Source organism: Rhinichthys klamathensis, unplaced genomic scaffold, assembly GCF_029890125.1.
Source record: "Rhinichthys klamathensis goyatoka isolate OS25496 unplaced genomic scaffold, OSU_Roscu_1.1 h1tg000191l_1, whole genome shotgun sequence".
Taxonomy (NCBI): domain Eukaryota; kingdom Metazoa; phylum Chordata; class Actinopteri; order Cypriniformes; family Leuciscidae; genus Rhinichthys; species Rhinichthys klamathensis.
This window is the reverse complement of record NW_026606717.1, coordinates 8,247,039-8,258,761: the sequence shown is the minus strand read 5'-3', so window position 1 is coordinate 8,258,761 and position 11,723 is coordinate 8,247,039. Positions and strand designations below refer to the sequence as shown.

General features: G+C 40.2%; 1 long non-coding RNA gene across 1 annotated transcript; it reads left to right on the top strand.

Moving 5' to 3' along the window:
* Positions 1-1,860: 1,860 nt before the first annotated feature.
* LOC130095607 (uncharacterized) lies at positions 1,861-10,334 on the top strand. Its single transcript, XR_008808134.1, has 3 exons — positions 1,861-1,956; positions 6,855-7,020; positions 10,248-10,334. It is a non-coding gene; the product is annotated as an uncharacterized LOC130095607 (long non-coding RNA).
* Positions 10,335-11,723: the final 1,389 nt, after the last annotated feature.

Below are 11,723 nucleotides of genomic sequence, written 5' to 3'. Positions count from 1 at the left end.
GGTAACTGATTATATGGGTTCTGGATTACGTAATCAGATTCCAAAAATGAAGTACTTGCAATTAGATTATATTAGCACAAGTAGAATCTGGGGGGCATTGAGCCTCCAACCCCACTCTGCAATACAGTCTCGAAATTTCTGGGTCAATGAATGCCGTTTCCACACAGAGATAACCTACAGGACATGCACATTTGCTAACATGAATGCTAAGAACATGTAAGTTTGCAATAGATATGTATATTTGCCCACAGTTTGCTAATAACATGCACGTTTACTAACATGAATGCTAAGAACATGTATGTTTGCTATCGTTTAAAGAACATGTGCTAACAGTTTGCTGAGAACGTGTATGTTGGCTACCGTGTACGTGTGTAATGCAAGAACAGGCACGTTTAATAACATAATGCTAACTTGTATTGTGTCAGCTTCTTTAAAACTTTGCAAAGTAATTATTACACTGAAATTTGAAGAAAGTAAGCCATCACTGCTCATTTTAGTATGTGCATTCTGGATTTCTGTCTGTACTATTTATTGTTACAGTATACATAAAGGCAACCGTTGAGCGGTAAAGCCAGGCGCTGCCAGTTTAGCGTGGCATATGAGAGGGGCCTCGAGTTTCAAAGAGGTCAGATAAGCTTGTCGAATGAGGTGCACACAAGGTTTTGTTTGATCCTCAAACATCACCACAAATATCAAAGCTTCTGCCCACCCCTGCAATTTGGAGCCAGAAGGCAAGACTTACATGCATTTTCATCTACACCCATGAGACACTGTTTTTATTCTCAGGTTAAGGCTTTCTAACTATCTCTGTGTCGTAGAAGTTATTAATTACAGGATACGAATGTGAATAGGTCTACAGTGCGGACGTATAAAGGTTATATTGTCCATAATAAACAACATGTGACCTGCGGAATTGAGAGGCAAGGCAAGGCAAGGCAAGGCAAGGCAAGTTTATTTATATAGCACATTTCATACACAATGGTAATTCAAAGTGCTTTACATAGGAGGAAATAATTAAAACAGTTTAGAATAAAAAATAAAATAAAGTACAGTAAAAACAGTCGGACGAACATTGGCACAGTGCTCATTCAGTAAATGCATAGCTAAACAGATGTGTTTTGAGTCTGGATTTGAATGTGACTACTGTAGGAGCACATCTGATCTCCTCTGGAAGCTGGTTCCAGCTGCGGCTGGCATAATAGCTAAAAGCAGACTCTCCATGCTTAGAGCGAACCCTTGGTATTTCTAGCTGATGTGATCCTAATGATCTGAGTGATCTGTTGGGTTTATATTCAGTGAGCATATCTGCAATATATTGAGGTCCTAGCCCATTGAATGATTTATATACCAGTAATAATACTTTAAAATCAATCCTAAATGTAACTGGGAGCCAGTGTAAAGACCTGAGGACTGGTGTGATATGTTCAAATTTTCTGGTTCTGCTCAGAATCCTGGCAGCAGCGTTCTGTATGAGCTGCAACTGTCTTTTTAGGAAGGCCAGTGAGGAGTCCATTACAATAATCCACCCTGCTGCTGATAAAAGCATGCACAAGTTTCTCTGAGTCTTGACTGGAAACAAAGCATCTATTCTAATTCTTGCAATATTTTTCAAATTATAGTATGCTGATTTAGTTATTGCTTTGACATGACTACTGAAACTAAGGTCTGACTCTAGAGACACACCAAGATTCCTGACTTGATTTTTAGTTGTTAGACCCCTAGCGTCAAGGTATAGAGGAAGTCCTTAATGTAATATACCTGCATTACAAATGGTTTTCCTATAAGTGCTAATGGCATTAGCATGAACTGAAAAGGCACGGTTCATGGTTCATCTGCTGATTTCTTTTTCCTCAGGTGCAGAAAGTTCACTCATATGATGCTGACCCCCGTTTGGCAGGGTGATGGGTGAGGGCCAGCTTTCACATACGGAGCCCAGTGTGGAGAGCCAGCATGGGGGTAATTAAAACAAACTGCCAATGCTTTTTTAGCCTGAGCCAAACAAACGCCGTCAAGTGTGTGTGGTGCTCTCGAGCATGTTGTTGGTTGCCGGCGCTACAACGAGAGGTGACAGTTGGGCTAGCGATCGTGAGGACATGCTAGACTGTCAGATTCACATGAGACAGCACACAGTATGTTTGCTTAAATGCTCAGACAGAAACCGCGTCTTCACCTTAAGATGTGTTTGCTCAGCCTTTGGTTCAACATTAATCTTATTTTCTCACACTCTGCAGGAAAGCCATGGCTTTTGTTAAAGGGGGAAGGTTGAAATCTTCCAGAGATGCGCTCAACCTGTTCACCACCTAGGTTCAGCTGGACGGTTGGCAGGGTGACAGCGTGGCTGGCACTGTCAACTGTCTGGGCCAATTTTGTCTATAGGCTAGCTGGAGATGCTAACAGATTGCGTCAGCTTCTTCAGCACTAGATTAGAACACAAGCATTTGCTATCACAAGCTAAAAAAAAAAGAAGTCTTTGTCCATTTTCACTGTTTCCACAGTGATAACCTACAGAAGATGCACATTTGCTAATATGGATGTTAAGAACATGTATGTTCGCAAAAAGTATGTATATTTGCTAACAGTTTACTACTAACATGAATGCTAAGAACATGTTTGCTAACGTTTGTTATGGACATGTGCTAACAGTTTGCTAATAACAAGCACGAATGCTAAGAACACGTATGTTTGCTAACATTTGTTATGAACATGTGATAACAGTTTCCTAAGAACAAGCACATTTATTAACATGAATGCTAAGAACATGGCTACCATGTACGTTTGTTAACTTGTATGCTACGTTTAATAACGTGAATGCTAACCTGAATCATCCGTCATACACTACACGAGTTTCTCTAAAATGAGTCGACTCTGATGTCCAAAATCTGCAGACAGTCTATTACTTTCAGCAACTATCGACTCCTCCAGACTGCAAATTAGAGACAAAAGTGGTTGTAGTGTATTACACCCTTAACTGGTGTGAAAAGGCTACATTGCTATTTGTCAAGTATTTTCCTTCATTTTTAGTCAGTTGGTTCTTTTAGTTGGTTTAGAATAAATTAGAAAGTAAAGATGAGTCCCTGTGTCCACTACTCTCCTGGGTCCTTTCCAATACATTCATTTTAGTGACTCGTTTTGTTCAGACAATCAAAATGAATTGGCTCAAAAAGATTTGAGTCCTTATGTTCACAACTCACCTAGAATTTATTTTCTCTCTGTATTCATTTTAGTGACTGGGTTCATTTTAGACGGTTCAAAAATAATTGGTGCAAAAATATTTGTTTCCCTACGCCCACTACTCTCCATGAATGTACTTTCTCTTTTCACTGGTTTACTGAATCAGATCATTCAGTTGGTTTGATATGGCTTGGTTCATAAAGATTGGTGGGGCCAATTGGCATATTTGTGGAACCACGTATACTAAATGAGGCAAGGGTGTAGAGTCACATTCAAGCTATTTTAAGGCATGAAGAAATTTATTTTCTAGGAAAAAACATTTACATATGTAATTTTGCTGATCAAAGATGAGTTTTAAGGGATAGAATTATTTTGTGCCAGATAAATAAATACCACAAAAAATAATGTGTGTATATATATAATTTGTGTGCACCTTATAAACTAGAAACACACACAGCTTCATAATTTTCAGAGACCCTCCTCAGCCTGAAGCGAAACATGAACAGATAGCGGGAGGCAAACGGTCTCAATCCAGCCACACTGTCCCTCATTGTTCAGGCTCTGAGAGGCCATTAGGCTCCACAGAGGGCCGTCAGAGAGGCTCTTTCTCTGTGGATGGAGGGGTGCATTGGTAAAGGACAGCTCTGAGAAGGGCAGCAGTGTCCTGGGCAGCAGGCCTCGGCTTTGATGGGGCCAAGTCAGGCTTTGGCTGCATTCCTCGCATGTCTCCCTGGTTTCCCTCTACCACATTACGACCTCCAGTCTAAACAAACAAGCTGCTCTCGAAGGCCCAAACCCTACCCTAAAATATAGGCCTTCCATTTTTAAAAGCAGGAACACATATTCTTTGTTTCCGTGCCCACAACCAAAGTTGTTCCACATGTCCCTGTTTCTAAACTCTTGTCACTTGCCACATTTCGTATGGAGATGTTCACCTCGGATGATGCTGAAATGAAGAGAAAGACTCGCTGTGTAAAGTTGATGTGGCCGGCCACTGAAAATCAATGAACATTAAAAAGTGTTTATTAGATTATTTTTTTCTCTCTCTCTCTCTCTCTCTCAAAAATTCTCAACATTTCCTCCCACTTGGGTTATTATGCCAAGATGGTGTGGCAAATTTCATTTAAAAGGAGAAACTGAAATGGTTTTATAGGCCATCTGGAAAAAATGAATCTATTCGCAACTTTGAAAAACAAACTCATTTCTTATAGAGTGAGTGCTAAAACAGGCAACCGCAATGACTTCAGTTTAACTCGCAAACAAAAGAGGCAACACAAGAGAAGCAAGATGTATTACAATCATGTTTCAAAGAGATTTCAGAAGAAAAATAGATACTAAGGCAAAAACAACTTTCATACAATTAAAGTGAGGGTATAATTGCCCATGTGACTTTTGTAAGATTTTCATTCTGTTTTTTTTATTTTATATTATATTATATTATACTTGGGAAAATACAATATTGGGCATATTTCTTAGTGATATCATTAAACCAAACCCTGAGGCAGTTATGCACAAAGGAGCAATGACTATGGTTAAATACCCTCTGATTGCTGACTGCAGACCCTGAAAGGAGAGACAAGAGGGGGGAAGCCAATGAACCGTCCCTGTTTTTAGTGGAGACAATGACCTGAAACAAACCTTATGCGTGACATGATGAATAGTGTCATCATGACCAATAGTGTCATTCTCCAAGGGTAAGGTTGTGAGAATGGTGAGATTGACATTGCCCTTTTGTGCAGGCCTAGAACATGATCTTCCCATCATAAAAACTTTGACCATCAGAGGACCAGCTGCAAAACTGTTTTCAGATCAGCAGGCAAAGGGAAACCCATAATTTGAGTAAATGAATTGCTTTTAAGGGATTCAGTAATCACCAAGTTCACCAAGAATGTTTTTATAAGGATTTCAAATTTTATTGACGAAAAACAAATAGCTCAGCTGAGCGTCACTGACATTAGCCGCTTTTCCATTACAGATTTGCGCAAAACTTTTGCGATATTTTCTAAATTCTAAAATGACGGCGTTTCCATTGACCGATGTTATGCGACAAAAACGTTTTTCTTTTCTCTAGCGATAAGTCATTCCAAAAATCATGGCAACGAATGTTGGTAGGTTTAAGTATATCGCAGCAAATTTTATATTTTTATAATAAAATTTTTTTTTTAAGTATTTCGCAGCCACCGCACTAGCCATTATTTTCAATAGAAGGAGACGTAGGTGTGTTATAAGGAAAGCCCCTTATACTGGGAGTGGGCGCGTATGAGGTGTTTCTGGGTGTTTCTCCCTAATATCTGCTTCAAGATCTTGATAAATTGTGGCATTTCTTTGTTGTTTAGAATCCCGTAATTCCTTTGTGTTTTACAAGTTTAATAAAGAACTTTTTGTCTCGTCTTCTGTCCAAACATACCGCGGCATCTTTAAGGAATGATCGACTGCTACGTATGCCAGGTGACCTGTAAATGTGAAAAAAACAAAAACGTTTCCATTGCTTTAGCAAAATATTCCTTTTTCGAATTACCTGAAAAGCCACCTCATGCAAACGTAAAAACTTAATGACGTGTTTCCATTGGGCGTATTTGCAATGCGCAATTTCAATTTGCTCAATTTGAAGGGTAATGGAAACGCGGCTACTGACATTAATTTCGCAAAAAAAACATACTATGTCCAGTCTTGGGGGTAACACATTACAAGTAACGCGAGGTATGTAATCAGATTACTTTTTCAAGTAACTAGTAAAGTAACACATTACTTATATATTTATAACAATGTATGTAACTTTTTCAAATAAGTAATGCAAATTAGTTTGTTTTCTTGTTGAACCAAGAGTGTTGCACTTTCTTCTTCTGCGATTCAAAATGGCTGCACAGCTGAAAGGTTTGTTTGAGTTGTCTCTTTTGTACAGGCGAGAATTTGCATTTCCTCCAGCCTGAGGATTATTTATTTCACTTTTGATGTGAAAGGGCCTTTACATTTAAGCCCAGATGAGAAAAATTAATGCAAAGGTAACATAACGCATTACTTTCTAGAAAAAGTAACTAAGTACTTTTTGCAATATTGTAATTAAATAAAAGTAACTTTCCCCCACAGTGCTGTCCTTAAACATACTGCTGCCCACTTATGAATTGGAGGAGATATTAAAAGCCAAAGTTACAAAATTTGTGTGATTTTTTGCTTACTAATGCTGATTTTTCTGAAACCACTAATATTGCAGTGCTGACACTGTTTGTTTAAGCGTCCTGAGCAGCCTGACACAACAACCGATTGTGTGATTTTGGGGCGGGACTAATGACCAATGACCAATGGCAGACGGGGGAATATTCGAAAAAACTTGTTTGAAAACAAATACGTTTAGAATAATATTTTTTGTTTAGTTTGGTGATGCAGAAATTACTCACTCCACTTTATTAGAAGAAATTAAACAAACTAACAATAAGCAAAACTGTCACTGTCATATTCATTTATGTTTATATTTGGCATAAAAGATGTTTGACAATGATGATGGAACTTTTTCACTTTCATCTTCCTTTTTCATTCATTATGAGTTATTATACATGTCATTTTATCTCTGTCCTTCTCGGTCTGCACAAAGCGCATATTTGCATGCAAATGGGAGCATTTTAAGTTAAACAAATAAAGTCATTTACATAAAGCTAGGCTAATGAAATCTTGCTTTGTTTCTTCAGGTTTTCTGAGGTCTCTTTTCCTTTTGTTTCTGTCTAACATTCTTACCACCTCCTGTCGGCCAGCTTCCGCTCCTATAGCCTTGAGGAACATCTATATTGTCTCTCCGTCTCAATCAAGCACACAGTCTCTTTGTCTCTCTGTCCATCAGGTTCAATTCTGAAGCAAGTGGTACTGACATCTATGTCTCTCTCAAACACACACACACACACACACACACACACACACACACACACACACACACACACACACACACACGCACGCACGTCTGTCACACTCTAGTGATTTCAGGGAACCAGCTGCAATAAAACTGTCTTAAAGCTCACATATTAATCACTTTTCCTATTTGGGCTTCGTGACTAAATTAGTGTAATGGAAAATCAAGCAGAAATGAATCACATTAATTAAGAATCATAAACCAGGAGTCTAAAAAACAGTTATAGTTTCCTAAACGTTGCACAGTTTTCTAGCTTTTTAACCTTTTTCACATTTTAGCACAGTTTCGGAGAACAATAGGTACAAAAATAACATGATGAAATGTGAGAAATATTTTAAAGGATATATATATATATATATATATATATATATATATTAAACAAACAGTTGAGTTCCAAAAGTCTGAGAGACTATATTGAAAATGTAGGATTCCAAATCAAATCATGTAAATTTACTCATATAATAATTAGTTTAGCCAATTGAAATAATCTGTAATTGTAGAATAATATTATATATATATATATATTATTTATAGTACATTTATAATATTATATATATATATATATATATTAAATTTATAATAAATTTATAATAAAATCAAATTGTGCCATTAATCATGTGAAGTCTACAGACAGTCATACATTCTTGAAGCATTATTCTCAAATCATGCTAGATAACATGACCATCAGGTTATATAAAGATAATTATATTAGCGTTCACACCAGCGGATGATATCGTTCTGTTTATTCTAAGCGGGTGCTTGTCTATCACTTTAAATGCTCGAGTTTGTTAAAGCAGGATGGATTCTGATTGGCTGTCAATGTTTTTATGGTTCATCAGGTGGATAAAATCGTTCTGAAAGTGATTTCAAATTTCCAGTGTTATCATTTCTCTGTGCCATTATCGTTAAAGCTGTGGTGTGAACTCTGCTATTGTTTAATATTGAGACCGATTTTTATAACTATATCTTTATCGTTATCTTTATAGTTATCGTCCTTGGTGTGAACGGGCCTTTACACAAACTCAAGTTCATGCAGCTTGAGCACTGCTTTTATTACTGAAAAGGACGACTTACCAAACAAAATGAAATATAAAAGTATATATTTGGATTAATGGGTGGGAAGGAAGAGGCTCTCAACAGCATCAGATCGTGACCCGCCCCGGTCCAGCCACACCAGCAAGGAGCCCTAAACCCTCTCATCAACAGCTATATGACAGGCCTCATCCCACAGAACCACGATTCGGATTGACATCTCAATGAGGGGGCCGGTGCCAGTCTTTTACAAGCGCCATTTCACGGCTGTGCTCTTTGTCCTCTACCCCCCACTCCACCCCACCGGGTAGAGACCAGCCCTTTCTTTTTCGGAGAGAGAGAGAGAGAGAGAGAGAGAGAGAGAGAGAGAGAGAGAGAGAGAGAGAGAGAGAGAGAGAGAGCTACGACGGGCAGATACAGGGAGGGCCTCTCGTCATGCCCCACTGCCCCTCAATCGGTGTCTGAGTCATTGCCCACAAAAACTGGCTTGCTCCATATACCTCATTTTTGCATATGAATGAGCGGCCCATTGTCCGGCCTTAAATGCACATTAAACCTGTCTGGAAACAATCGAGAGGAGGCGCACACTTTTTCCCCACCTTAATAAACTAATTAATTGGACATATGAGATTTAGGAGAGGAAGAACATCTTGGCGTTGTTTATTCCAGTGCTTCCTTAACCAACGGCAAGTGTCCCACATAAAGGAAAGGATGTTTATAGTTCTGCCAAGAGTATCTCAGTGTCTTTGTACAGAGGCCAAACTGAGACCTCTGGCTTTTGTCTACATAAGAGGGGTTGAACAGACCCATCCAGCCAGGCAGACCGTTGCCGAGACACTTTCGCCGTGTCTTGCCCTGCAGGCCTGCCCTTTGCTCTGGCCTGGAGACCAGACATTGGAGATGGGCCGAGCTCAGGCAAACCAGGTCAGCTAAGATCTGAGAGAGAGCAAAGTGCATGTCCAAAAAAGAGTGATTAGAGATATCAATAGGCATTTGCATTGACTCACACCATTGACTTGCTCTGGTCAGCTTTCTTGTCAGCCTTGTTCGGGCCGTGTTGAGTATTGTCGGTTCACTTCATCCACACAGAATCTCGGAAAATATATTATGATTGATGCAGGTGTGTAAAGTTCTACAACCCAAATCCAATCTGTTTTAAGGCATCCAGAAGTGAAAACTTTGCCATCATTTAGCTGCCCTCTTGTCATCCCAAACTCATTTGGACAAGATATTTTTCACTAGATACTTTGACAAACCGTTCAGTTGTTTTGCCCATATCCAGTGAAATTATTGGACCAATTAATGGGTCCAAAAATGTCAAGCTTTAAAGCTCATATCAATTCTGAACAGTGATAAACATCAAATGTGTCTGTGTATGCGTGCACCAAAACTCAACCAGGAAACCTCATTGGTTCTCGCACAACTCGTATCAATTCAGAAGACAATACTCCAGCTAGTTCCTGCTACATTTATGTCCTTTTTTAGCTTGAAAGTTTTGGATCCTATTGACTTTATTAATATGGACATAAGCTGAAAAATTCTTCAAAATATTTTCTTTTGTATTCTGCAGTTATGAGTTTGGTATGACATGAGGGTGAGTAAATGATGAGAGAATTTTCACTTTTGGACGAACAAACCCTTTAAATGAGGGGTTCTAAATTATACGCCTTTCCATGATGTGCACAAAGACTCAGAGACGGATAGTTAAACATGGAAAGGGAATGCTTCGGATACCCTTCATCTGCGTACAAAGCTAAAAGAGGACCAAGACTGAGAACATCTAATCTCTGGTTTTCCAGGACCTTTTCTCAGAGTTAGCGGTTTTGCTAAAGTACAGGGACTAAGATGTGAACGTCAACAGTCCAGACTGGACATATAGAATACAGAGTTTTTAAAAGTGGCTTTGCATCTTAAAATCCAACAAATAGTCATTAGCCCTGCATTGTTCACCACCTACAGCGTGATCTGCAAAATCTACAAAATCTGCCATTGCGCTCTATGAAGAGATTTCTGTAAAGATGTGAATCACCAGAGCCGCTAGTCTCCAGCTAATTTTTGTGGCGTGCCCCATGTTGGGCTTTGTGTCCTGGCTCTAACTGCTTGGCTCCATCCCACATGCAGAGGTCCTTCAGGGCCAGCGTCCCAGAGGGGGACTCCATCTCTAGCCTCCAACAGCCGTCATCTGCCCAGTGGGGTTTGTTTGTACTCGCTCCGAGCAGGAGCTCCGCATTTCTCCTTACACAATGTCCGGCCCCGCCGATTCGGGGCTCGGGCCAAGATGCCCTCAGCGTCGTATGGTAAGTAAGGAGCCCCGGGGGCCTCTTCGTGGAGCTCCTGACGGCCCAGCTGCGCATAAGATTCCTCATCTTTCGTGCTCATTCTTTTAATTAGACAATCTGAGAAGTAGCTCTCAGAGGGACACCTCCACCTTCTCAAAAAACCCTGCATGCTCAGAGAGGTGGCGGTCCGCATGTGAGCCCCAAGCTCATATACATAATCTCGCCACATACCTCCACCCCCCCTCCACCCATCCTCATTTCAATAGCGCTCCCCTCCTTCACCCCTCAGATACTCAAAAGGAACCCACACCTCCCATTTCCAGGAGCCTGTGGGCGCAGTGAGAAAATGAAGACCTCTGCGCCCCTCCAAATCCCCAGGAATTTCTCATTAAGAGCAGGTCCTGGGCTCCTGAGGACCCCCGGGTTCCCCTCCGCACCCCCCGCTCCCTCAAGAAGTCGACCCTCTCGCCCGACTAGAATGGACTACTCCAGTCCACTTTGTGTCGGGCGGCTGTTTCCCTGTGTGTGTTATTCATCTCGCTCCCATTCTCCAGGCACAAGAGGCTTTCCCCGCCAATGGTGCTTTGAAAGTCCTCAAGACTTCCTCTTCTTTTCACCACATTTTTTATGTGTGTGCATGTGCGCAAGTCAGTGTCCGTAATGAAAGGCCCGGGCTCTGGATAGCACAGAATAGGGGTAATTGAAATTACTTCTTTTTTTTTTACGGTCTCCCGTGATAGGAAGCGGGAGTTGCTTCATCAAGACAGTTCTTAGGTTTTGTGCCTTGCTTGGCATTCAGCTACAGGCTGTTTTATTGACGGGCGAGTGCTTCGGTGAGGAGAACAAGAGTGTACTTTAGTGCGAGCCGGGACGCAGTCAAGAACAGTTATGTTTTTATTTCTCTGTGGCTTACAATCATATCAGCTCAATGCTAAAGTGTTGAATGAGTATGTTTAAACAGTATGAACAATATGGTTTAACATAAACTGATAAGATAAAAGTAGATCTTAGCGAAGAAGTGGGAACTCCCTGTAAGGAGATCGCAAGAAAATTAAACAAATTCTATGAATAAACATCAATATATGCTGACCGTGTAAATTCTTATAAGTAACAGTTTTCACTCCAGAATCGTTGTAGTGCGGCCTGCAGGTATTTCGTCTATGAAAGAGCGATTGACTCCATCTAGTGGAGAGAATGACTGCCTGAATGTGAGTCCATTTGAAACTCACTCGAAATCATAACCCAACACAAGACAGGACGTAACCCTACTCAAGAGCTTAAGACGACATTTGTTACAGTCAGTTGGATCAAGTGTAGCATGCAAAATATAATTTCCTCATTCA